This window comes from Halichoerus grypus, chromosome 6 (genome assembly GCF_964656455.1).
Source record: "Halichoerus grypus chromosome 6, mHalGry1.hap1.1, whole genome shotgun sequence".
Lineage (NCBI taxonomy): Eukaryota > Metazoa > Chordata > Mammalia > Carnivora > Phocidae > Halichoerus > Halichoerus grypus.
The window spans coordinates 161,738,261-161,761,665 of record NC_135717.1 but is presented as its reverse complement, the minus strand read 5'-3'; the positions used below and the strand labels follow the sequence as shown (position 1 = coordinate 161,761,665).

At 47.2% G+C, this 23,405-nt stretch overlaps 1 protein-coding gene across 3 annotated transcripts in view; it reads right to left on the bottom strand.

The window, feature by feature from the left end:
* The window catches only part of CHST11 (carbohydrate sulfotransferase 11), a 261,062-nt gene that overhangs the window by 196,160 nt on the left and 41,497 nt on the right, over positions 1-23,405 (bottom strand). Inside the window, exon 1 of one of the 3 annotated variants that reach the window (XM_078076502.1) lies at positions 19,367-19,500. The exons of the other annotated variants lie outside the window; for them this stretch is intronic. The gene's annotated coding sequence lies outside the window, so the exon portion shown is untranslated. Of the gene's footprint in view, positions 1-19,366; positions 19,501-23,405 lie in introns of those variants that run through there. 3 annotated transcript variants of the gene reach the window in all.

The following is a 23,405-nucleotide window of genomic DNA, read 5'->3' as shown; positions in this document are numbered from 1 at the left end:
GTGATGAGTAGAGTAATGGAGGCAGGTTCAAAATATGATGGGAACTCAGGAAAGTATGATCGAATGTGTTGGGGGTAGAGGGGTTCCAGAGATGTGGGACTGGTCAAGGAAAAAGATATGACCAGGAGAGTCGATGACACACAACAACCATTATTGGGAGTCTGGGGGTGGGGTGGGGGTGGGGGGACACTTAGACAGGGCTTCATGAGACGGGGAAGTCCCTCACTGCAAGAGACCATCCAGGGGCTTCGCTCAGGGTCCACCATTCAGAAGGGGACAAGGACTAGGGAACTCCCTGCAGGGAAAGCAGATAGGAGAGGAGGTTTACGAATCTAAGTGACATTACTCAGCAGCATCGGGGAGTCTTTGAGTCTCAGAGCTCCAAAGGGCAGGAGCAGCTTGGGGTCTTATAACCACAGGGCTCTATCTTATCAATGACCAACAGATGCTGGGTATAGTTTCGCGGGATATGCAAAGCAGGCAGGCCCTTACGGCGAAAAAATCTGTATGTTTGGGCTATTTTTAAAACATTGGATGCATAAAAAACTGAGTCTGGTGCCAGGTTTTTGAGCTACAGGGTCCTAGCCTGCACTGAAGAAATAAAAAGCTAGGAGCCAATACAGTGGCCATCTTTTGCACATTTATGTAACAGGAGGCAGAAGGGAGAATCTTCAGAGAGGAGGCTGTGAACTAGACCTTGCGATAAACTTTGCCAGTCAAAAAAGCAAGGGATAACTAGACTCCTCGTGGTGATCACTGTAATGTCTATAAATGCTGTATCGCCATGCTGTACACTTGCAACTAGTACTGTATGTCAACTGTACTTCAATTTAAAAAAAAAAAAAGACAAGAGAAAGCAGTCTTGGCAGAGGAACTGCAAAAAGGGACAGGCACAGAGACATGGCAGCTTCCAGGCCTGGCTGTTCAAGGCAACAAGACGGGCCATGGGGGATTGGTGGGGCTGGAAGCCAGGGCGTGAGGGAAGGAGGTGGCCAGAGAAAAGGCTAGAAAGAAATGAGCCCAACACATGACATGGCGCCTGAGAGCACGAGTCCAATTCCGATTTCACTACTTTTTCTCAGGTCCCATTAGGTAGGTTACTTACTCTCTCTAGCTTCCATGCCTTCAGCTATCAAAGAGGGTTCTAAATGGCCAGCTATTCCACCTGTTATCAATATGTCAGCAGACAACCATAGTAATGACCTGGCCTTGGACCCCATGCCAAGGAAGGCTAACTCCATGCCACTGATTGCAACGCCAAAGGACTACCTATCTATAAACCAAGACAGTTGACCAGACCAGATCTGTGCTGGGAGAACCTGCATTGGACAGGGGAGAGGCAGGAGGCAGGGAAACCAGGAGACTACTGCACCAGTCCTGGCGACGGATGCTGAGGGCCTCAACTAGAACAATAACAGAAGGATTGACATGAAGGAGAGGAATCCCCAAGACATTTCTCATACAGTGTGTCCACAGGGGTTGAGAGGAAGAAAGGATGAGGGAGAGGGAAAAAAATGAAGATTTCAAGGATGCTTTCTGGGGATTTCCGAATCCCTTCTCTCCATGGCCCTTAATCTTGAAAGGAAAGGGCTTTGGCGGAAAGAAGCAAGGCCATAATCTTGGAACAATTCTTCCTAGGAGAAAAAGTCAGTTTCTGACACAGTACTTTAAAAAAAGGGAAAGGAGGGGCACCTGGGTGGCTCGGTTGGTTAAGCCTCTGCCTTCGGCTCAGGTCATGATCCCAGGGTCCTGGGATCGAGCCCCGCGTCAGGCTCCCTGCTCAGCGGGAAGCCTGCTTCTCCCTCTCCCACTCCCCCTGCTTGTGTTCCCTCCCTGGATGTCTCTCTCTCTGTCGAATAAATAAAAAAAATCTTTAAAAATAAAATTAAATAAATAAATAAAGGGAAAGGAAGGGGCGCTTGGGTGGCTCAGTTCGTTAAGCATCTGACTCTTGATTTCAGCTAAGGTCACAATCTCAGGGTCATGAGATCCAGCCCCACATGGGGCTCGTGCTGAGCATGGAGCATGCTTAAGATTCTCTCTCTCTCCCTCTCCCTCTGCCCCTCCCCCTCCCATAAAGTAAATAAATAAATAATAAAAAGGAGAAGGAAGATAAATGTGGGGTAAGTGTGACTCACAGAGAACGTGAAGGCTAGCTAGAGCTCCATTACATTGGCCTCACTGGGGTTTACAACAAGAGAGCGGCATCTGTCTTCCTCAAGACTTTAATGAGTCCTGAGTCCATGCGATTTCTCAACAAACCACCTCCACCACGAAAGACTCCTGCAGAGCATTTAAGTCATGAATAAGGGTCTACAGAACAAATCTCTTCATTTATTCAAAAGGCTTCTGAAGTAGAAAAAACTCAGCTTCCACATCCTCCCAGAGCTAAGGATTTTGAACCCATCGTGTTTTGGAAACTCCAGAGGTGAGTCAGGAGGCTCGATACCCAGACAATACTTTGAGAAGACCCTCATGGAGATTCAAGGCATCTTCATTTGAGGCTTGTAACCACATGAATGGAAGCAGCAAAATAAAACCTAACAAATTCTTAACCTACATTCAAAGGTAGAGGGGCGCCTGGGTGGCTCAGTCAGTTAAGCATCTGCCTTCGACTCAGGTCATGATCCCAGGGTCCTGGGATTGAGCCCCACGTCGGGCTCCCTGCTCGACGGAGAGCCTGCTTCTCCCGCTCCCTCTGCCTCTCCTCACTGCATGTGCTTGCTCTCTCTCTCTCTCAAATAAAATCTTTAAAAAAAAAAAAATGGTAGGTAAAGTTTTTTCTTCCTTTCATCAACTTTTCCTGCAACATTATAATTAAGCTGCCAAATGGATTATGAAGGGTTTTTTTTTTAAAGAGATTTTATTTTTTATTTATTTGACAGAGAGAGAGACAGCCAGAGAGGGAACACAAGCAGGGGGAGCAGGAGAGGGAGAAGCAGGCTTCCCACAGAGCCGGGATCCCGATGTGGCGCTCGATCCCAGGACCCTGGGATCATGACCTGAGCCGAAGGCAGACGCTTAACGACTGAGCCACCCAGGCGCCCCTGGATTATGAAGGTTTTATGCTCTTCTCTCTCTTACTCCTTAACTGTCAATGTGCTTGCCAGCCTTAATGTCCATTTCTGTCACACAGGGCATTGTAGGCTGTAGTCACTCTGCCACCCTCTAGGTAAGAAAAGGTGCCCAAAGTACATGGACATTGAGCAAACTGTGCAATGGAATAAAGCAGGAGCTAAAATGGTCAAAAATGGAAAATAAGAGGGCAAATTAGGAAGTAAGGACATGGAGGAAGTTATAGGCTAAGATCAGAAATGATGATCATGATGATCATGATGATGGGGTGATGGCAGTGATGGTGGTGGGGGTGGTAACTACTGAGCAATTACCTCTTGAACAAGTACTACCGGTTGTCCCCTAATATCCAATCTCTCCTTCTTACATGGTAATCGAGTTCTTAGTGAGATACCAACTAAAGCCTAAAATTTCCCTAACTCACTTTTGAATAATGTGGTCATATGACTACGTTCTAGTCAATGGGATGAAACAGAGACATGGCAACTTTCAGGCCATATACCTTCCACTTCCCTTTTCCACTTCCTGGCTGGAATGTAGAAATGATGGCAGGAACTAAAGCCTTGGACCACGAGATGAAAGGCACATATTAAGGATGGCAACACAACAAAGAAAGTTGGGTACTTGGTCATTGTGGAACTTCCATAACCAGCCCTAGGCCCTCTACTCTGGTCATACATCAGAGAGCAATGAACTTTGACTTTTTGAAGGCACTATTAGTTTGAGCCTCTCAGAACAGCTAACCTGATAAAACTCTGTACCAGGTACAATGCTGTACACATTACATGCATTATCTCATTTAATCCATACGCAACTCTCTAAGGTAGATACTATGGTTATCTTCATTTTGCCATGGAGGACACAGGGACCCAGGAGGAAAGTCACTTGTCTAAGCTTTCCCAGTGAAGCAAATGGCCAGGGCTTTAGTTCAACAAGGCAGCCAGATTCCAGGGTTTGGAATATGACACCTCCTTGCCACACAACCAGTTGACTTGAACCAAGAAAGGAATCTGACCAACTTCCAAAAATGTAAACCTGGCTTAACAATCTCCCCAGCCAAGGGTGAACGGGCACAATTCCTCGGCTGTTCTTAACGAGTCCAGTCTCCAGGTGATCAGTCGGCCCTTCATCTCCTCCCCCAGAGTCAGGCAGGCTCAGGGAGAGACTCTACTACCTCCATGCTGGTCTCCTCGCGGCCACGGGGCTGTCTGAGCGTGGCAGGGTGCGGGCACAGCTGCTTCCTGTCATCAGTGGCTCCCTCCACCCTAGACTGAGGTCCTGTGAGCCCGGGGACAGGCTGACCACATCTCTTCTCGCCTCCCTTCCAGAAGGTACGGTCCCCCTCGGGGGCTCCTGCGGAGTGGCACAGTTCAGAGAGAATGGTGAAGTCGGACACAGCCGCACCAGGAAATGCTGGCACTGCTTTGAAAACAGCCAGGACGCCGCTCTTTCTTCACAAGCTGTCAAATCACGAATAACTAAGAAGCCCCCCGGAGCACCCGGAGTGAGGAAGGAGTGTAAAATTCTATCTGGACGCCCAAGGACAGCAGTACAGAGTATACTCACTGACCTTTCTCACGACCTCAGAAATTTCTCCCGGACTCAGTCTCCCCTTCCAAGGAGGGGCATGCGGAAGAAGAGCCACAGGCGCCCCAGCTCCCAGGTTGCGGGGCGCTAAAAGCAATGGCTGCCCACATTTTCAAATGAAGAGTGAGTTCATGTTTCCTTTCCTCAGCAGTTTCATTGAAATTTTACCGTGCAAGGGCGCCAGGGTGGCTCAGGCGGTTAAGCAGCTGCCTTCGGCTCAGGTCATGATCCCAGGGTCCTGGGATCGAGTCCTGCATCGGGATCCCTGCTCAGCGGGAAGACTGCTTCTTCCTCTCCCCCTGCTGCTCCCCCCTGCTCGTGCTCTCTCTCGCTCTCAAATAAATAAAATAGTTAAAAAAAAAAAAGAAGAAGAAAAAAAAAGAAAGAAATTTTACTATGCGATTGGGCGTCTTAAGAAATATCTGCATTGGGGGGTCAAGGCCTGCCAGAAAGGACACGGAGATCAAGAAGCCTTCAGCTTTCAGATTTCCTTGCCTACGGCTAAGGCCATGCTACCTCCCAGGGAAAGGTGGCTCAGGTTTGAAGACATGCCTACCTGAAAGGGTGCTGCGATGAGCAGACAAGGCGCATGCTCATTTGGCATACACAACGTGCTCCATAAACACTCACTAGAGTTCCTGGTTTCATTGTTCTCACCTGGGGACACACCTGTTGGCACCATTAATACCCCGTGGAGAACCAAGCTTTATCACTTCCTCTAATATTAGAGCACAAAGGTAAGAGAGGGGAGGCTTCCTAAGGAAACGGAACAGTAAAAGGGAAGTCTTAACTGATTCAATAAGCCTTGACAAGCTACCGGGCTCAGAGCTAGGTGCTAGGGAGCCAAGGCAAACAAAATCCCTACCCTCAAGGTTCTCAGAGTCTAAGGTGGGAAAGGGATCAAAGAACAGACAATAGCAGAATGATTCAGAAAGCTGTGACTGAGGTGAGATCCAGCACTGCAGGAGTATCCTAGGAAGCTCCAAGTCTGTGGGGAGGAGAAGGAAGGGGGCCAGAGCGGCGTGGTCCAGGAGGGCCTCACAGAGCAGGTGGCCCTTGAACTTAGCCTTGAAGGAGCTGTAGCTCATCGGGCAGGGGAGGAGATTTCCGCTCAAAGTGGGAAAGGCAGACAGAAGCCAGGAAACAAAGCACCCCTTGTGACATTCGTTGGGGTTGGAAATTCATCCCCTAGGGTGAGTAGCCCCATGTATGAATCTGCTGGGGCGCCCTAACGAAACGCCACAGACCAGGTGGCTTAAACAACAGACAGGGATCGTCTGGCGGTCCCGGAAGTCCAGGCTCTAAGTGTGAGCAGGGCTGGTTTCCCCTGAGGCCTCTCTTAGCCTTAGATGGCTGCCTTCACACTGTGTCCTCCCATGGCCTGACCTCTGTGCACACACACCTCTGGGCTCTCATCTCCTTGCCTTAAAGGACACCCAGCAGCTTGGATTAGGGCCCACCCACATGACCTCCTGTGATCTCCATCACCTCTTTAAAGACCCCCTCCTCCCCAGGGGCACCCGGCTGGCTCAGGCAGGAGAACACATGACTCTGGATCTCGGGGTCGTGAGTTTAAGCCCCACGGTGGGCATGGAGCCACGCTCAAAAAGTAAGAAAAATAAAGACTCCCTGTCCAAATGCAGTCACATTCTGAAGCTACGGGCATGAGGACTCCAGCAGATGAATTTGGGGAGGTCACAATTCAGCCTGTAACACCGTGAAAGGATGTGGGGGAGAGTGACAGGAGCAGGTGTCACGTTAGAAAGAGCACTCAGAGGGCGGGGAGGAGAATGGAAATTGGAAAGGAAGCGCCTTGGGGCAGGCAGGCCACCAAGGAGGTAATGCACTCACCACATGGGGCTCGTGTTTAAGTGGAGCCTGCATGTTCTTGCTCAAGACTTGTACAAGCTCCTGTCGCCCGGTGCAAATCTCTGCCATTCCGGGCTGCAAGGAGTGTACTTGTCCACGTGCACTCTCTGAACTCCTGTTCCAGCATGATCCCAGGCTGGGCCCGATCACCCACCACCGATACCTGCTAGGCTCTGGGAACCCCCAGAAGCTAAACAAACAGTGGCCTGGGGAGCAGGAATAAAAACACCGCTGTGCATTCCAAACACAAGTCGGGGGTCCAGGACCCAAGGCCTGAGCTGCGAGCCTTCAGCAGTGGAAGAACAAGAGCTCTGGTGTCCCTCCAACCAGCCCCCTCACAAATAAAGCCCCAGCAGGAAGCCCATTAACACCTCACAGGGGCAAACCTCAGGCCCCCGTAGGAGAAACTTCAAAAGACATCCCAGTAACACAAAATGCCAGAAAATCATCAATCAAGTACACCATCCCAGGAAGTAGCCAGCTGAATTTGGTGAAGGAGTCTCGCACATAAATTAAATGTCCCTGAGCCCCCATATGGCTCTCGATTTATTAGCATGGAGGCCAACTGTGCTCCTTAAGTTTAAAAAGGATCAAGGCCTCTATAAACAGTATATAGCACTACCTTCATAGTTAATGGAAAAAAAAGGGAAAAAAAAAAAAAAAAAAAAAAAAACAAGAGAAACGCTCCCTCCTTTTTGTTAAGAAAATGATCCTTTTGTGAAAATAATTCCCACTACACTGAACTCTTTGCCTCGAGTGTTGTTATAAAATCCAACTTGCCAGTCAGCCCTTTAAAATGTATAATGTCAGCTGTAATTACCAATTGCCTTTTTGATTTGTGGAAATTCATTTCAGAATTGGATTTTCTCCTGAGTAGGTGAACTGCCTGAATGATATGCTAACACTCAGGCGTGTTAGTGGAAAATCCATGACAGTGCTTATAGGCTTAAACTCCTTCTCCTCCCATCTCTGTACATATGCAAACACTCTCCAACCTTTCGCTGCAAAAACAGCTAAAGCTCACTATTCATCCTTGTCACAGCAAAGATGCAAAAAAGAAGGGCCATCTGAGAAGCATTAATATTCCCCAGGGATTATCAGTTCTGTAATACCAAAAGGCATCATCCATCTCATTTCCATACTAAAACCGCAAGTTGCCAAGATTTCTTTCTTTTTTTGAACCATCCAGGACCTTTGCTCCCCATAATCATCAGAACAGCTAGTCCTTACAGTGCATTTAGTCCGTGCCAGGCTCACTTCATCCTCAGGTGAGTACTGTTGCTATTCCCGGTTCAGAAAGAAACAGGCTCAGAGAGGTTAAGTAACTTAACCAGGGTCACACCGATAGTGGCAAAATGGAGATCCCAACCCAAGCTTGCAAGATCCCAAACCCAGGCTCTAAACCGCTCCTTATAAGGCCTGTTCCTGGGCTAATCTGAAAGACAGAAAGCTCTGCCTCCCAACCGGCCTTCTAGTATAATAGACTTAGAAGGTGTTTTGCACTTAAATTTACCCAAGGCTCAAAAAGCAATATACACTATGAGGCTTTGAAAAAGCTTTTAAGAATTCCGATGGATACCTTCATACGTAAGATTTGGTCTTTTCTTTTGGATTATGATTTCTTCCATCTTCTCTGTTTAATCAAGCACTTACACCATGCTTAGAGTTATACAAAACATGAAATCCAACTCTGGGACATGGGTTTATCAAAACTAGTGGAAACATCACAACGGTTACACGCCGTGCTTTGTTCAAGAGATGGAAACCAAAACAAAACAATGATCGGTATGTGTCAAGTAAGAATTTGACTTAAAATTTAGGAAAACATCCTATACCCTAGACTGCTGGTTCCTTGAGGACAGGGATCCTGTCTTATGTGACTTTTTATCCCCAGGGCCTAGCAAAAAACTGGCACATAGTAGGTGCTTAATAAGGATTTGCCAAAATGGAGGACAGATAGATGAATGGATGGATGGATGGACGGACGGACAGATGGGTGGATGGATGGAGGGACGGGTAGATGGATGGATGGATGGATGGACGGACAGACGGGTGGATGGATGGAGGGATGGGTAGATGGATGGATGGATGGATGGACGGACAGATGGGTGGATGGATGGAGGGACGGGTAGATGGATGGATGGATGGGTAGACAGATGGCTGATGGATGAGGAAATAAATGTTCAGATGAAGGGATGCTTCTACCAATGGTTAAATGCTGAAAGTATCTGTAAGGAACTTACTCTCTCTGTTTCTATGTCTACAATTTTCTCCTCGCCAGATGTCTATTTTTCCACAGTCCATCCTGGATTCAGACAAATGGAAGACCTAGATGCAGAGCCCACTAGCGCGGTGACGACGGGACCAAATGTGGGCTGCTACTGAACCATGACCTTTCGCCAGGACAGGCAGACACATACCCGCAACTGTGTGCTCAATCACTGCCCATTTAACAAACACATGCCGAGTGCAAATAATTTGTCTGAGAGGCAGCCCCATTTGTTGGCACCAAAAAGTACTTGTGATCTCTGTGTGTCCTTCCCATTCTTGAGTCACCAGAGTGGGGAGCAACATTTATTCAAAGAAAGACACTTTGGGTTCAAAACCACTCCAGAAGATAAGTCGTGCAGTGCCATTCCATCCTGACGGAGGAGCAAGGAACAAGAATAAATTCTCTGGCTTCCGTGACCACTGCAGCAATAAGGCTGCGGGGCAGAGCGGCCTCACACGGGCGTCTTGTCTTCCCACTCTAGCAACACAGCGCTTGAGACCAACTTAGAAAGATAGCCATGTTCCCATAGCACCAAAAAAGGAAAAAAAAAAAAGAAGGAAGGAAGGAAGGAAGGAAAGAAGGAAAGAAAGAAGGAAAGAAAGAAAGAAAAGAAAAGAAAAGAAAAGAAAGAAAGAAAGAAAGAAAGAAAGAAAGAAAGAAAGAAAAAGAAAGAAAGAAAGAAAGGAAAGAAAGAAAGAAAGAAAGAAAGAAAGAAAGAAAGAAAGAAAGAAAGAAAGAAAGAAAGAAAGAAAGAAAAAGAAAGAAAGTTACATACAAATAATTTGCCATGTTAAGCATGGAGGAAAGGGGCGCCTGGGTGGCTCAGTCGTTAAGCGTCTGCCTTCGGCTCAGGTCATGGTCCCAGGGTCCTGGGATCGAGTCCCACATCGGGCTCCCTGCTCTGCGGGGAGCCTGCTTCTCCCTCTCCCACTTCCCCCTGCTTGTGTTCCCTCTCTCGCTGTCTCTCTAAGTAAATAAATAAAATCTTTAAAAAACAAAAAACAGGGGGCACCTGGGTGGCTTAGTGGGTTAAGCGTCTGCCTTGGCTCAGGTCGTGATCTCAGTGTCCTGGGATTGAACCCCATGTCAGTCCCCATGTCGAGCCCCACGTTGGGCTCCCTGCTCAGTGGAGTCTGCTTCTCCCTTTCTCTCTCCCTCTGCCTTTCACCCTGCTCGTGCTCGCTTGTGCGCTCTCTCTCTCAAATAAATAAATATCTTTAAAAAAATAAAAAAAAAAATAAAAAAAAATAAAAAATAAAAAACAAAACAAAAAAAGCATGGAGGAAAAATAATAGGTAAACAACCAGCAAAAGTCCTGAGCAAATGCCAGTGTTCTAACAGGCAATGAAATATTCCTTATATAATAAGGTGACACAGCTCTTTGGTTTTACACAGCATTTCTACACAAAATATTCATTTGGGAAAGCTCAGGAAAGCAGTGTGAACACCCCGTTTAACCAGTAAGGGAAGCAAGGCTCGCTCTATGAAGGTTCAATGACTTGTTCCAGGTCATAGAAGCAGGAAGCAGAAAGGGGCACATTTTGCATCCTGCTCTGATGTATTTCTCATTGCTCAACAGAAACACTTGTGGCCTCACACCGTGAACCAGGTTGTACCCAGGTAAGTTGCAAGCGAAGAATGGTTCCTGTCCTTGTAAAATTTCCAGGCATTTGAGGGTTGCAGCCAGAAACTTAAGCTGGCTTCCCTGACTCCACAAGCACAGGGTCCTCCAGGAACTCTTACCAAGAGTTCTCCCGGGAACTAGCCAGCCAGAGGAGGTGGGAGGGAAGGCGGCAGGGAGAAGCAGAGAGAGAAGAAACCCCACCCACACATCTGAAATAGGGAACTGAATGCAAGCTGACTCTCATCTGTCCATCTGAAAGCTAGCTTGGAGATCAATTTCTGTATCTTGGAAATGAACCCATTGGCCCCTGAATAGAGAGAATCCAGTTGTCTTTCATCCCACAAAGAAGGCCTTTTTAAGGAGCAGATTGTCTATTTCTAATTAATCAAGCATCATAGCTTCTCCTAGTAGACATTTTTTTATAATCGTCCTATTTTTCCACCCCACCCATCCCAACACACAGAAATAACTTACTGTGAAAACAGAGCCCAAATCAAGCATGAAAAAAATGGTCAGAATATTTAAATCCTCAAATCGTTTACACCACCCTACCATTTTGTCTTGAACAAAGATGATTATAGAGAAAATAAATAAAGCCTATCCTATAGAGGTTCCCAAACAGAGCTGGGGATCAGAAGAAGTACCAGGGAACCTTTTTTCAATGATGCAATGCTGGGCCCACTGCTGGAGATTTCAATGAGTGGGTATTCTAGAGGGGCCGGCAGTGTCTGTGTTTTAAAGCACCCCTCCGGTAATTCCGATCATCAGCCGGCTTGAGAACCTTGCAGTACACCTACAGAGATCATCCTGGAACAAAGGCTGGCTGGACACCACGGACCAAGCACTGAGGGCGGCCTATTCCACATATACCAGAATCGCACGTCATCCTTAACAACATCTTTAAGGTTGGCACAACTGCACCCATTTACAGATAAGAGAACTGGGGCTCAGTGAGATATACTGATTTGCTCAGGAGGCATGAATTCCCAGGCTTTCCTGAGAAAGCCTGCTCTATACTCCTCTACTGCACAGAAAACCCACCACTGAGGGAAAGAGCCAGAGTGAGCCCTAGAACATACATACCACAAAAGCAACTGAGTGGCTGGCGCTCCTTCAAGGAATGCCTTGATTTAATTTCCTATTACTGGTTAATATAACTGGGAAAGAAATGCTAGTGGACACAGACACCCCAGTGTTACAAGCTCCAGTAAATCACACCTGCCAGGCATAAGGAGGGTGCTGGGATCCTGTCCGGGATGCCACCACCAGGCAGGAACTAGGCAGATCAAGCTCATGAGCCCGAGCTCTGCCGGCCACAGCATGGGAGCCCCATCCCGCAGCCAGGAAGGGATAAAGGCAGAAAATGCCCACCGGCAGGGAAACAGGAAACACTTCTCCAGTCTGAGGAGGGAGAGGGCCATTTTAATCAGATAGTGAAGCAGACCCAAATCTAGTTTTCTCTCAGTGACCGAGGACTCAAGGCATCACCCCGGGATCCCCCAGGGGCCAGAGTGAGGTATTCTGACGTTCTAATGTAGGACATATCCATCTAGAATAGCATCTCTGCCCAGGACACATGGGGTAGAAGTCACAGCCTGTTTTCCTGGAAATAGGCCAGAGCTAAGAGGAGTCAGGAGATGAAGGTTTCTACCTGGTCACCCCACTAACTCTCTGCGTTCTTGGGTAAGTCACTTCACTTTGTGCCTGAGCTTCCAAAATACAGAGGTGGAAGGAGCCCATTTTTGGATCCCCTGCCAGCCCTGACCCCAGACCCACAATAGTGACCAGGTTGGCAGGACAAAAGTGCAGAGAGATTTCCCAAGATGCTGTCCACAGGACGGAGGGCAGCCAACCTGCTTGGAACCGTATTTGCCCGACCTCGTCTGTGGTGGACATACACTGCAGAAATGCACACAGATCAGAAGGAAGTGGTTATGGGGGGAAGGAAAGGGTAGAGACCCAGAGAAAAAGAATGTCTGTCTCAAAGGTCCCCCCAGACTTGAATCTGATGGTAACCTCCAAATCTTCCCCCGTAGACCTCGAGTCATTCATCCACTCACTGAATAAATACATACAAGAAACTGCACTGGGAGCCAGGGGCACTGAGGCCAACTATTATTAGTAGTAGTATTATCATTACTATTATATAATTAAAGCAGTTGGGAAATAAAGACATCTCTAAGTGATGCTGGGTTAACGGGCAAAAAAAGTGCCTTAACAGAGGAAAGAAGTCCACCAGCAAGATTCAAAATATGTCCAATTCTTTCCCCCTCGACTCACATATTCCAAAGGAATATCAGGCAGTCAACTTCAAAACAGAAAGCCCACAGCCTCCAAGGCCAGACCAGACCAAAGGGTAGATGCATGCACCACAGGGGCCATGGATTGTCTGGCTTCCTGAGCAGAGACAAGCAAAGGTCAAGGGCTCTCAAGGGAATTCAAAACCGCCCCTCTGATGCTCAGAGCCCAGGACAGATTTGGTTCCACCCACAGAACCCTGCTGCAAGGGCTCCATGCACAGAGCTCAGCCTGTGCCTTGCCAGGGTCGTGCCCCAGGAGGAAGATCCTATCACTGAACACATCCTAAGAATCTCCTTCAGCAAGTGTTCTGAAATTTCAGGCAGTAGACCCATCTATCCTATAGTATACTCAGGGTAAAAAAACAAAACAAAAAAACCACCCACAGCCGGCTGTTGCAGCAGGGGTGGTATTCATTTTCCTAACCACTACCCGTGTACTGACTAGTCTTTCTTACTACTAACTACAGCTGCAAGTACACTGCTAACTTATCACTAACCGTTAGGCTAAACTGCCTCTCACGGAATGAACCCACATCTATTCCTCTATGGTTTATAAAGCATATACTTGGGGCACCTGGGTGGCTCAGCTGGTTAAGCGTCTGTCTTCGGCTCAGGTCAGGACCCCAGGGTCCTGGGATGGAGCCCCGCATCGGGCTCCTTGCTTGGTGGGGAGCCGGCTTCTCCCTCTCCCTCTGCCTGCCGCTCCCCCTGCTTGTGTTGTCATGAGCTCTCTCTCTGTGTCAAATAAATAAATAAAATCTTTAAAAAAAAAAATAAAGCATATCCTTGTTGATGATCTTACAGGATACATAAGAGCAAGTGAGATCCGCAGAGCAGGTATTATTAGACCGATTTGACAGATGAAGATACTGAGGCTCGGCAGTTCAGAGACTCTGCTGAGGGCTCACAGCCCATAAGCAGTAAGATGCTTCTGGCTGCCTCATCCCTCACTGCCTGCAGCACAGCTGTGCAGAGAGACAAGTGACCCCAATGACAGCCGTGCACCCTCGTTCAGTTCTGCAGCTGGCAGCTTGGGATGACAGCCACAGCAGAAGCTCCTACACCCCGATGGAGTCCCCTTCTCTCCTACATACAGCTGGGCCTCCTAAACTACTCTCTCCCTCTCTCTCTTTCTCTCTGCAAGTGACTTCCCAAGAAAACCCGATCGTCGCCCTTCACAACCAACCCTGCCCCTGCAGGAGAACCTTCAAGGCCCCGGATGGCGAAGGCTTTGCTCAAACGGCTCTCGGAACGGCTGGCCCGGCCCTGCTGCAGTGCAGGGAATAATCTTCGCATCCCCGGCAAACCCCCACCGCAACCGTGTTTCTGCGAGGCAGCCTCAGATGAATGGAAATAATCAATTTATGCCCAGCAGATCCAACAGGCTATCACGCAAAGTGCTGGTGTCAAATCAGACCTCGTAACCAGTAATTATCCATCAAGCCGGGGCTGTAATAACAGGCTCCTTGGGGTCACTCCCCTGGGAGGCGGGGAGGTGGTTACTAAAGAGAGAGTTGGAATTGGACGAGCGTGATGACAGCCTTAAGAGAAAGGGGCTCCGCTCACTCTTCTACAGCTACCCCCACCCCGATGCCTGGAAACACAAACCTCTCCCCTGAGGTCAAAGCCCATCGCGTGGCTGCCCTGAGCGCGGGAGACTTCCAGCGTGCTCGGGCACATTGCAAGCTACGAAGCTGTGCCCCTGAATTTTAAAGGAAGTTCGGCTTTAGATAATGGTCTGAAAGGGGCTTTCTTTCAAAACTACTGTAATTAAACTAGAAAAACATTAATTTGTACCCTCGTGGTTAAGAGGGTTTCCTGGAAATTCCTTAAAGGAAATCTATCATCGATAGAGTGGCTAAAGGTCCTACACGCAGCACAAAAACCCAATCGAGTACAGTCTGTGGAGGCTCAAATCCCCTGCTAGAGAAACAGCACTCTGTCCACCAAAAGTGCTGTGCCACACCTCTGTTTAGGCCTGGTTCCGTGACAAAGACACACGCATGCGCATGCACGCACACACACACACACACACACACACACACACACACAGAAACTCAAGATTTGCAGTGCTGGGCCTCAAAGCTCCTTACCGTATTAGCTCCAACTCTATAATTTGATTGAAGAGAGAAGAAAGCATTAAAAAAAAAAATTTTTTTATGGAAAACAATAGTTTCTATTAAAATGCGTAACACCATCTTTCAATAGATGAAAGGACTCAGTAGAAACACCATAAACCTCAGAATTACAGAGTAAATTGCTTCTTTTGTTTAAGGCAAATTAATATCAGATCACAGATAAAAAATAAACCCTCCCCACGTCCCCACTGGGATGCTACACCATGATGCAGCTTGGGAGGCTACGTGTTGACTGCTGGGCAGAGGGTTGGCTAAAATCACCTTCCCACTCAAATCTTCAGATCCTGTCTCATTACCTGGACTGTTCTTCCTACAAGTGACATACAGATGATTTTCTAGTCTCCACCTGCTTTGCATAAGCCGCCATATGCAGAGCCCGGAGTGTATGGACTGCGACAGCACATCTGTCCGGGGTCCCTCCTAAGTGCCTCCCGGAACCAGATGCACAGACAGCACAGGGTCTGCGAGCGAAGGCCTTGCCAGGGGCTTCAAGAGAATCAGAGTCCATCTGGCACAGAGGCATCGAACCAACCTCCTAAATATCCCTTCCTGGGCCTCCAAGAAGCGGACTCCCTCACAACCACATAACTAATGAAGGAAATACTGCATGAAAATGTGTGTGAAGCCAAATCTTCCCTCTTACCCACAGGCTCCTGGCATGCAAAGGAACGACAGGCTTGCGGCCCCGAAGACAGTTTTTGACTCAAATGAGTTGTACGTCTCACCACCAAGGGGACCGTGGGTCGAAAGCAACCTAGCATGCTACTCAGTGGGGAAGAAAGGGCTGGCACATAGTAGGTGCTCAGGAAATGTTAGCCACGCCATGAAAAAAAAGGGGCCAATTTATTTATAATTTTTAAAAATTATAATACATTTATAAAACATCTGGCTTCATTTCACCGAGTTTATCAGCAGTCAGCTTACATGACACCGTATCACACGGACGCCACACTCCCCCAAAGGATGGAATTCTTCCTAGGGCCTGGTTCCTGAGTCTCTCCGGGGGCAAAACTCTTCTTCCAAGAATTCAGTTCAGCCTCAGAAGTGGCAGAGAGGGCACCGTCATCTATCACCAACTCCAGTGTGATCAGTGGGACCTCAGCATCACCTTGGAACGTACTGGAAATGCAGACTCAGGGCCCAGGCCAGGCCTCCCAGGGAATCACAGTCTGTCTTGAACCAGAGCCCAGATGGATTCCCCCACATTCCAAGTGTGCTCTATGAAGCCTAACTACAGCTATAAAACTGACAAGCTTCAGAAAGAACAGACACTGATGGACAGAAGGAAGAGGACAGGATGAGACTGTTTTTGAAAATGACTCCCGAGAAGGATGTCAACCCATCGCTGGTGCAGACAGACTGGGATTAACCCTGCTTCAAGAAACTCATCCACACTAATGGTGAGAAGTGGAGCCCTGTGGGAGGAGCCCAGGGACCCCACCAGAGGGCTGATCTTTGGAGCGCAATTTTAATTTCTTAGCAAAATCCTCAGCCTCCCCTTATGCTGCATCCAAGATTTTGTAAAAGAAACAGATTATGGGAGTCAAATTCCAGTTTCCCCAAAGGACTGAACTACCCGGCCCAGGAGGGAACTCACTACAGCCCTGGCCGGGAGGATTGGGAAGCGAAACAAAATAATGCATAGAAAATGCCTCCAGCACATCACAAGTGCTCAATAAACATCAGCTATTGCCCCTTTAACTCGAGAAGGAAGAGCCCACGGGAACATTTCGTCCCATGACCAGCTTAGGCACAAGACTAGGGGACGTAGGGGACGAAATGAAGCCAAATGAGTGCTCCCAACATGCCCCTTCTCGGTGCCCTGAGTGGACTGGGGAGGCCAGGCTTTCCCCAACGCCTGCCAATTCCTTCCAGTTGCCATTCCTCTTTACAGCAGGTGTCCCTCTCATCCAGTGTTGTGGCCCATGGTGACACTGGGTGTCAAGTGTGCTTCTGGGGGCTCCCCGGGGCAAAGCAGCCTTTGTAAGCAGGGCAGCTGCAGAGGACAGTGGAAAAGCTTCTCTCCTGTATTCAACTGCTCTACAAGCCTCCTCTCTCACACCTCATTATCTGGGCTGCCCCCCACAGCCCAACATCTGCTGGCTCTGAGCTCCCCATCCTGGGGGTTCTGAGTGGCGGGGGGCTTTTGGGGACCCCAGGTGTGTTTCTTAAACTCTGAGGTCCTTCACTTCCAACCATCCCGAAAAACTGGAAGGAGTGATGTCCACCTGATTGCTGCACAGGTCAGTTTGAAAATGGCAGCCGCCCACGAGGGATGATGATGAATAGAGGGGAAAAAAAGCAAAAGATGGCCATTTTGAGAGCTTGTACTTTAACACGAGGATCTGAGCCCATCATAAAAATTATATAAATACACTTCTCACCATGACATAAATAGACACTGCTCTCAGTGGAGGAACAAGGTGAGTGAAAGGAAAAGAAGAGCCAGGGTCTCCGCTCTCCCAGCTAACATTTGTCAAGTGCTTGGGCCATACCAAGACCCACGCTGAGTGCTGACTGCATTCCACCCCCATAATCCTCTCAACAGCCCTCGGATGGTAGGTCAAGGTAATACTTCACTCTGTAGATGATAAAACTGGGGCCCAGAGAGGTTAAGTACCTTGCCTAAAGTCACACAGTTAACAAGCAGCCTGATCCCAGAGCAGTAGTCCTCAATGAAGGGCATTTTGCCCTGAGGAGACATTTGACATCATTTGAGACATTTCTGGTTGTCATAACTGGGGGATTATTACTCGGATCGCGTGGGTAGAAGCCAGGAATACTGCTAAACATTTTCCAGTGCACAGGGCTGCCCGGCACAACAAAGACTTATTCAGCCCTAAATGTCCATGGTGCAGAGGTTGAGAAAGTTTGCCATAGAACTTCTTTTTTTTTTTTTTGCCCCAGAAATTCTAGTCTTACCCACTGCACTACAATGTCTCTGCTCTTGTTTTCTCATGTGCCTGAAAAAGGGCAATAAATATTTTTTTTATTTATTTATTTTAAGATTTTATTTATTTGACAGAGAGAGCACAAGCAGAGGGAGAGAGAGGGAGAAGCAGGCTCCCTGCTGAGCAAGGAGCCCGATGTGGGTCTCGATCCCAGGACCCTGGGATCATGACCTGGGCCAAAGGCAGCCGCTTAACCGACTGAGCCACCCAGGCGTCCCAATAAATATTTTTTTTTAATGACCATAAATCAGAGTGCCACAGCCCCATAACCAATGCTGAAAATTAAAAATACGATCATGGCTTGCCCTTGCTTCCCTTGACTTTCTCCAGTGCTTCTACCCCAAGGCTTTTGAGCTTGCTTCTCCAAACTCTGCCTGAGCACTTCTCTCCCCCTCCCCACCAAATCCATCACGTATGTTTGGGGCTCACACCTCACCTCCTTCACACCAACCACCCCCTTCTTAGTAATAAAACATATCTGTTTATTTGGATATTATCTAGTTCCTCCCATTAGATTGTAAGCTCCCTGACGGCAGGGATCTGTTTCTGTGTTGCTTACTGCTTTCTCCTCAACACCCAAAAAACTGTCTGGCACATAGCAGGAACTCAGTAGACATGTGGTGAAGCAATAATGACTGACTGACAGAGTGAATGAATGAGTCAAGTGTGAATGAACTAGGGGTGCCTGGGTGGCTCAGTTGTTAAGCATCTACCTTCGGTCATGATCCCAGGGTCCTGGGATCAAGCCCTGCATCGGGCTCCCTGCTTGGTGGGAGGCCTACTTCTCCCTCCCCCATTCCCCCTGCTTGTGTTCCCTCTCTCGCTGTGTGTCTCTCTCTGTCAAATAAATAAATAAAATCTTCAAAAAAAAAAAAAAAAGAGTGAATGAGCTAGCTGAGATTCCTTCCCCAGGAATTTAAGAGCTTTAGCTTTCCCAAAGCTTTAGCATCATCAGGGAAAAAGAGCTGTGTGGAACCTGGTTCATCTTGCTTCAGTAACCATTAGTCTAGATCGGGTTGGCACACCTTTTCTTGGAAAGAGCCAGATAAGTATTTTTGGCTTTGTAGGCTGTTCTGTCTCTGGAGCAATGACTCAACTCTGCCACTGTAGCACAAAAGGCAGCCCCAGAAGATACATAAACGAGTAAGCCTGGCTGAGTTCCAGTGGTACTTTATTTAAGAACACTGATAGGGGCGCCTGGGTGGCTCAGTTGTTAAGCGTCTGCCTTCGGCTCAGGTCATGATCCCAGGGCCCTGGGATCGAGCCCCGCATCGGGCTCCCTGCTCCGCGGGAAGCCTGCTTCTCCCTCTCCCACGCCCCCTGCTTGTGTTCCCTCTCTCGCCGTCTCTCTCTCTGTCAAATAAATAAATAAAATCTTAAAAAAAAAAAAAAAGAACACTGATAAGTTGAACTTCATGGAATTTTTCATGTGTGGGAAATAGTCTTCTTCTTTGATTTTTTTTCCAACCATTTGAAAATGTAAAGACGACTCTCAGCTCACAGGCTACACAGAACCAGGAGACGGACTAGTGGGGCCATAGTTTGCTCACCTTTGTTCTAGATCTTCACGAATTTTGGTGATTTATTCAAAAAGGACGGCCCGGAGTCCTTGTGCAATTGTTATCTTCTTCATAGCATCCCCAGGAGGGTGGTCCTTCATGTCCTTCTCTGCCTCAGTTTACCCCTGAAGACACAGAGGCCTGATATGACTTATCTGAGGTTGCAGAGCCCTGGCCTCTGACTCTAACACTAGAATTCTTTCTGCACTTAAAAGATTGTCACAAAGCCTTGTCCGAAATGGATACAAGGCCCTCAATTAATCCATTATTCATTTCAGAGAGTGAGCAGGGAGAATCCCAGTGAAGTGAGCATTGGAATCAGCAAAGATTTTTGAATTAAAATACAAACACCAGATCGACAAGAGGGCAGCTGTGCGTTCACCCCCCCAGCCCAGATGGCTGTTCCACTTGCCTTGGAGAAAGACAGTGTGGATACCGGTAGCCTCCTGCCCTCCAGTGTTACAGGAAGAAGTTAACAACACACAAAATCGGTTGTGCTGCCCAGGATGGCAAATAGGAACTCGAAAGGTGAAGCCTTCATAATAAACACGCAGGGCTTATATTTTAATACCTAAGCCAGGCGTGACCCTTTTTCCACCTTCATTTCACAGACAGTCCCCAAATGGTAATTAAGACTCTCAAAACCAAAGGTAAACACTTGGGGAAAAATTCACATCCAAAATCCAAGAAATCTGAGCTGCATTCTTCATAATTACTGTCTTAGAAATAACCTCTGATGGGTGCCTGGGTGGCTCAGTCAGTTTAGCATCTGCCTTTGGCTCAGGTCATGATCCCGGGGTCCTGGGATCGAGCCCTGCGTCAGGTTCCCCTGCGCAGCGGGGAGTCTGCTTCTCCCTCTCACACTCCGCCTGCTTGTGTTCCCTCTCTCACTGTGTCTCTCTCTGTCAAATAAATAAATAAAATCTTAAAAAAGAAAGAAAGAAAGAAAGAACCTCTGAATAGATGTACATTAACACCTTAAAATGCTCCCCAAATCTATTGCAACCAATGTTCTCTCAGTATGCACAAGACAAAAAAGCAAGCAAAGCCCCCCCCATTTCAAGCACTATGTTGGGGAAGGGCTAACTACCCTGCTCTCCCCCACCCCCAAGGAATCAGGTTATTACGAAGCACTAGTGGAATTGCAAAAGCCCTGAGCTTCACCCCTCAGGACCTGTACACCTAGATCCAGAAAGAAAATGACCATAGAAACCAGAGTAATGACCTAGTTCAGCATCTGAAGCAGTAGACCCCTCTCTTGCTCCTTACTCCCCAAATCCTTTTGCTAGGGAATTCTAAGGCAAAGATTTAAGCCTAATAGGATCTCAATGAAAACATGTGGGATGGGCTAATGGATGAATCCTAAACAAGAAAGCCTGGACACCTCAGGCTGGCTCTTCACACTCTGGAATTCAAGATGGTATCTCCAGCTGGGTTTCTGTCACTGACACTGGTGGTGTTTGCCTTGGTCTGTCTCCAAAATGCCTTCCCCTCTGCCTCCTCCTCTCTGGTCCTACAGCTAACCATCTAGCCAGGATTCAACTTGCTGAGGAACAGTTTTCATTGTGCTCCGTCCTGTTCAGAGAGCTTAAATAGTCCTTTTCTCAAGAAACTCCTTCTGCCTCAATCATTGACTATATTGGTGACCATAAAATTGATTTCCCAAACCGGGACACTTCTGAAATGAAAGGGGCACTATTAATAATTATGCCAGGACCACGGCAATAAACCAGGACTGTCCAGGGCAAACCAGGGCACAAGGTCACTCTAACTATAAGACGGTGGAGGAAGCACTCTGTATTATCATGTTCACTCTGCCCAACCTTTTTAACCAAATAGCTCCACGCATAGTGTCTGAACCGTCATCACAGGCACTTGATAATAAATATTTATGAAACTGATTCTGTAAATTATAGGAGCCCTACAGGGTACCACAGGTACTAGCTGCTCTGGATTTGCTTCCACAAAGGATGCTGCAAATGATTACAAAATAAAATCCTTCTAGAAAATCACTGCTTCTGATAGTCCATATCATTTTATTTATTTTAAAGTCTCTCACCAATAGTGATTTTATATACAATAATAATTAATAGTAGTTACCACATACTGAGTCCTCTGTATGTTCATTACAGTCAAGAAACCTCAGACACATCCTCCCCAAAACCCTAATAAGGAAGCATTAGCACACCTAGTCTCTTAGAGAAGAAAATGAGGCTCAACAAGGCTAAATAATTCAAGGTTACAGATTCTGGCCAAGGTCATTCTCTTCTACTGACTAGAAAACTTATCAGCCAGAACATCTCTGTTCCCAAAATGTTATTTTTCAAAACCATTTCATGATCAAGACAAGGTGACATCACATTCAACTAACTATCCAAAAGCCAAGAAATTGGCCATACGAGGTCCAGCTGTCCACCGACCGTCCACTGCACTTACTACTACATTCTGTAGCTTCAAACTAAATGAAAAAAGAGAAGACCTGGGAGAACGTCAGGAAGACACTATGACAACATACAGCTCAACCCTTCTTTGAGAGACAGCAAGAAGGCAGAAATGGGCATCCTGATTTCCAAGTTCCAAGTAAGTTTTGTAGGGCAGCCCCACAAATAGAGGACGCGAAACAGAATTTCCTAAGTGATGGAAGGAAGTGAGCCCCTGTGCTCCAGAAGGGAAGTGAAGGGAACACCGGCACAGGGGAGAAGACATTCTATTAGTAACAAGACCAACAAAAATTGCTTTTGAAGAGGGGAGGGAATTTAGGCTGTAAACTCCATAAGGTGAAGGCTGATTCACCCCAGGGTTGCCCCAAACTGCTCCAGCATTTTGTCCAACTTCTTTCTCTCGGTGAAATTCCACAAGTCTAAAATATTCATCTCCCCTGATGCTGGGATTTATGGTAGTTTCACATCTAACACAAGAGGTTGAAAGCCCCCTGTCAACCTCACCCATTGAAAAGTATGTACAAATTCCCCAAAGCTATGAAACGAGGCACTCTCATGGGTACATTCCTCAAATTGCAAGCTACCAAAATACTTGACAATAACACACTGGGTTGTTGACTCCTCTCTTAAAAAAAAATCAAGAACCTCACATATCAACTTGCAAGAATCACAAACTGACTTCTCATAAATACACTCCCAGGAAATTAGCTGAGCAGCTCAGTCCCAACAAAGGGAAAGCATTGTCTGCCAAACAAGAGATTCTCTTCATTAATGTCTCTCTTGTATTGATTATGGGCGACATGCTGTATAAACAGTGTTTCCACAATGAGAAGAAAGGAGCAAAGTTTTGCTGTAGTCACTGAATTCAATAGTTGCCAACTCCCTGCAGATTCCATTCTGCTCCTGAAAGCCTATTTGGCCATCCCTCAACTCAAAGGTTCTAAACCAGCAAGATGGGTGCTGTGTACTCTGCAGCTGCCAGCCAACAACCATATAAACTTTTAGCCTAAAAATTAACTGGGTTCTGGTGCACCTAGCTGGCTCAGTTGGTAAACCACACAACTCTTGATCTCAGGCTTGTGAGTTCCAGCCCCACTTTGGGAATAGAGATTACTTAAAAAAATAATAATAATAATTAACTGGTTCTAGGAAGAACATAGAACAACACTCTTATCTTCACCATGCATAAACTATAAACGGCAACGCAGTCTCCAACCACACCTTCCTGATTCGAAGATCCCCATTTTATTACAGAGCTGCAGACTAGGACCCAAGGTTGCATGAAATGTAAGTAAGACTTGGTTAAGACTGGCTTTAAAATGAAAAATCAGATAGAGGTGTTACAAAAAAAAAAAAAGGAGAAGAAGAATGCTACATATCTCTTGCATAAACACTGTTGTGAGGGGTCTTGCTAAACAGAAAATGAATGTATAGCTAAATACATTTCTCTGCCCCACTGAGACCAAGCTCTGGCCAGCAGAATGAAAGGAGAAGTGGTAGGACCCAATTCCAGGCCCAATTCAGCTGCCTAAAAGAGCAGATGACCTTCAGCGTGACCTTGGGAGTGCTACGTTTTAAAGGGCAGATCA